Raw genomic sequence first — 4,959 nt, forward strand, 5'->3', positions numbered from 1 at the left:
CATGTTACTGGTAGAGGGGGAGGCAGTGGTCATACAGATGAGGGAATAAACCTTTTTACCGATCCTTTCTTGCTTTCTGGGAAATTGTTCCCTGTTAGGCAGGTGAAGTGTCTTCAGTCCCAGCTTTGGGCATATTTGGAGGTAGGGGCAATGGCTTGTTCTGATTCTTCTGCTTCTAGAATTTTCTAGAATTTACTAAGTCCACCTCTTTGATCAGGTCACTCTGCTTCTTCTCCCCTCTTCCTATGCTTGAAGTCTTCAAGAAACTCTCCACATAAAATGTAAGTTACTGGTCAGTTCTACATCTGCCTCTGTGCTGACACCCTCCATCCTCATCCTTCAACCTCAAAATCTCTGCACCTTCCTCCCCCTCCTCCTTCACCTGTGATTGCAATCTCATCTCTCTCCCCTGTTTCCTGCTTCATCCATTATACTGTTCTTCTATGTACCTTCAATGTCCTTGCTGCCAATAAATTCTTCCCTTTTTGTTTTAGCTACAAAGTCTTTATTCTTCCCCCAAATTTCCCTTTTGTCTCTATTCCCCCCTTGGGTACCAAATTTTGTTGTCCATCTCTCTGAAGGAATAGTCTGGTCTTAGAAACAAACTTGCACTCCAGTCATTCGCTATGTAAACTCATACTATCTGGATCCTGACCCATAATTACATGGAAAAATCTCATGGAAGAGTTGTCTGATGGACAAATCCAATAACCTATTTCAGTCCTCATCTTCTCTGACTCACCTGTGTCATTTTCCCCTGTAGACCAGTCTCTCCTCTGCAGGACAACTATCTTTGCTTTGATAAGGTGGAAGTTACTGACCTAGTTCCCTCTCTCATCAACTCCTTCTGTGTCTTCCTTTCTTTCTCTTGGCATCCAGCCTTGTAAAAGGGGGAGTTCCTTCAGGCACTGCACTAAGAATACCTCTTACTACACCTCACACTCCTTGTGCTTGCCTTCTCATTCATTCCCTGGTGTTGGCCTTACACATAGGAGCTCCAAACATGTGTTGCAGTGAGAACTGAGGCCTCAGCGAGGGCTCTTGGGTTGGATCTGTTGACTCTTAAATCATTTATTTATTTACTCACTCAACAAGATGATGGTTGCACGGTGTTTTGTGTGTGTTTGTATGTTTGGCATTAAGCTGGAATGTTTTCAATTTTAAGGTACCCAAGAGCAGAGGCCATGCATATTTAACTAACTCTCCACTCTTTAGTAATGATGATGTTGGCGATTTGAAAGCTTCATCTTTCTTACTTCTTTAAGTCTCACAATAACATCTCAAGTGGCCCTTTTCCCTGATAATCCCAACTTTTCACCAATGACTTGGCCTCTGGATGTAAGGGCAGCATATGGGAAACCAGTCAGAAATAAACAGTGCTTCTCCAGCAGTGCGTGAATCAGCAGCCACAAGTTTACATTTTGGAAATAGTTTTGGCAGTTGAGGAAATGTTCCTGAGCTCATTGGAACTGTTATCTCTGAGTGGAAAGAAGGAGTCATCTGAGGGTGAGGTGGGGCAAAATGAAATCAGTGGAGAAGAGGTAGCAATTAGGCTAACTCAACAGCAACATGGGAAAGGTTAGAAACAAATATTCCACTGAAACTGAATGTGATTTAGAGCCAGAAAATTCCTAGGAAACCACATGAGCCAAACCTCTCATTTCACAGATAAGGGGCCCAGAACAGTTGTTACACGAATATGTCAAAGGCAGAACCACACCAGGATTCCACAGCTCCCATGCCCAGTCCCTGCTGCCGTGGGATGCTTTCAGGACACAGTCTGCCCAGTGCTGGCCTGACGGTCCTCTCTGGTGGGCCTTTTAGGCTCTCAGGAGCCTTCAGAAGCATAGCCAACAACAACTTAGCAACACTTTCACAGAAAATCAAAGAAGGCAACAGTTTTGCGGGAGCTAAGTTGCCCACGTTGTACGTAGATTTTTTTCTTCCACCAGAGTCTTAACATCATCCTAGATGAGATTATCCATGTGTTGACTCAGCCATCGTCCCCGCCTTGTGGTTTCTTGACCTTATACTCCATTCCTACACATCAGTCCCCTACCAGGCCCACAGTCCAGATTGCCACTGCCAGGAACTGCTGTCTCAGGAAAATTTCACTCTCCGACATCTGTCTCTGGTTCTTTCACTTCTCACACTAGCTATGTCTGTTCTGTGAATTTTCCAGTCCCACTCTGCCTCCCTACCCTCCCACACTTCTCTTGGCTTCACTTTTCTCACCCAGCTTGGACCCCATACTCAGTAATTTCAACCACATCCTTGCCAGCATCTTTGAGTCTCTCACCTCCATGGTCTCTGAGTGTTGGGGCCAACAATTCATAACCTCACTTAAACCCATCACTTCCATTTGCTCTGTTCCTAATGGCCTGCTAAGTTCAGTTGAAGAAAATTACAAAGTTATAAAAATTAGCCACTGGTGCGTATTTATCATTTGCACCCTCACTTGGACCCTCACTAAAGCTCATCAGTCTTTTTATTCTCAGCCTCTTTCTATCTCCCAGATTGCGAAGTTCTCACTTTAGCTCTTTCACTTGCCTGCCATGACCCTCAGAGATGACCTCATCTCCTAAGAGACCAGAAAAGGACCCAATGATGTACCGCCCTCAGATTCCACCTTCCCACCTCCAAATAAATACATCTTTACCCACGCTAATCTTCTTCAACCTTCTCTCAAAAAATATGAAGCTATTTATATACAAACACTTGTGCTTACTCCATTCCAATAATAGGGGAAACCTCCTTATTGCACAGAGACATTAAAAACCATCATTGCACTGGGAGAAGTTAGGCCTCCTGCTTTCCCTCTTTTCACTTGCTAATTGAGTGTCTAGGTCCAGTTTTCTCTAAGTTTTACACGCGCACACACACACACACACACACTCTAATTTAAGAAGTCTGTATAAGCCAGTAAAATTAATGTCTTTGGTTAGTAATGGATTTTCTTTACAGAGCTCAGGGAAAAATAAATTTTGGTACATGTTAGGTCTGAACATTATGTTTCTACACAGTCTCCTAGTGAGTGATTCATATTAGTTCTACCAGTAATGAAATGCTGATTCTCAGCACTTAACACACATAGTTAACCTACTGACATCGTATGAAGTGAATCTTTTTATTTGCAAAATTTCTAAATTGACAGGTCAGCTTTGGGGTTACTTTATAAGGCATTCCTGATACCTATGATCTCCAGGTATGTTTCCCAGAATTTATTTTAACTAAGCAGCAACCATACACATTACATTTTCCCCATGAATACCATTTCTGCTGGGAGAAATTACTTAGCCATCTGCACATCAGGAAAAAATGGACATTTTGATGGCCCAGGATCCTGGCAAAAAACACACTCTATATTTCATAGGAAAGCTGAGAAAAAATACAAAGGTATGACATCCCCTAAATAAGTATCAGTATTTGTCCCTCCTTATCAAATAAACATAAGAAACATTTGAGTGTTTCTTGACTTATAGCTAGGTTGCCATTAGACAGAAAAAAGAACCCCACATATAATAGGAGAAGGAGATCCTATGTACTTTCTTTGGCTAGCTACCATTTTCAGTTTAGATATTTCCCAACTCCAGGCTGATGGCCATAGCAATGTTCTGTCTTTCATAAATTTGGGGTAGATACACACTCAGAATTCCTAAGGCTTCCCTAAGGCAGTTGATCCTGACCTTTGAGGTCCTTAATCTACAGAGGAGGATGGAATGAAGAGACTAGGCCATATGTTACTGTGTTTTATCATGACTTGTTCATAACTCATTTATTACACTTGGCACATGACATGATGTCCACAGCTGTACTTCTTTCCTGAATTTGTTTGGAGCTGATGGATGATGGCCCCTGAGCCAGGCTGGGCTGGCCCCCATTAATGGTGCCTTTTGCAAAGCTATTTTGTCCAGTATCAGAAATAACTTTGCATAACTTATTGCATTGCTTTATTGAGTCTAAATAACGATGTGTGTCATCTGATAGTTTATGAAGTAATGCACACATGCTCTTAATATGGCAAGCGATGCCCAGAGGTCAGGGCGATTTAAACATCCAACGTCTCCCCTTCTCTCTCTCCCTCACACCAAAAAAAGAAAGAAGAGGGAAAGTTATCTTATTCAGGAGTTAACAGGGAACTCTAACAGTTTCAGGTAGGGTTTAAGTATTTTATGTGTTCTATCTTTTAAAAATAGCCATAAGATGAAAACCTTTGGGAAAGTTTAACCGAGTTTAGGAGAACTTATGAATATTTAGTTCCTATGGCATTTTGGAGGATCCCAGAAAGAACAGGAATCTCTTCCTTTGTGCTTACTGTCAGGGTTTCCACTGATGTTGCTGTGGTTCTGAGCACTTCTGTAGACCAGATCTCAGGACAATAAATGCAGCAAATTAAATATGGCTCCAGTGGTTTTGGACCTGAACCAATAAGTTATCTTTATTAATGCATGCAGAGGAAAAGTTCTCATTTTTGCTGCATTGTTTCCTTAATGATAAAGGCAGTAACAACACTGAACCAAAACACACCAAAGAAATCTCTAGCTTTTGGCAGCCAGGTTAATTTCCCTGTGTGCTCGGTACAGTTAGGACTTGGCACTGTCCGACTCACTCACTCCTGTGTTCCAAAAGCAGCCCCCTCCCCATTTTCTCATGCTGCCTCTCTTTGCTTACTCTGACATTTTCTTGGATTTAGCTGAAATTTTGACACATAAATCCCACTTGTCCAATGATATTGTAAAACAAGCATCCAAGTGTCAGCACATGGCCCTATGGTCTGGGGACCAGAGTAAAATGAGGAGCTTTCATCTGCCTCCAGCCATCTGCAAGTAACTTGAAACCCGTCTCCAGTGCAGCTCAGTTTTTTGGCCTGGTAACACATGCACAGCCAAAAGAAAGTGCCAGAGTCATCAGAACCTGTTAACTCTGTAATGAGCAGATAAAACTGTATACTTTTTAAAC

Source organism: Delphinapterus leucas, chromosome 5, assembly GCF_059928025.1.
Source record: "Delphinapterus leucas isolate spDelLeu-1000000601 "Yukka" chromosome 5, BTC_Dleu_Yukka2, whole genome shotgun sequence".
NCBI classification, from domain to species: Eukaryota; Metazoa; Chordata; class Mammalia; order Artiodactyla; family Monodontidae; genus Delphinapterus; species Delphinapterus leucas.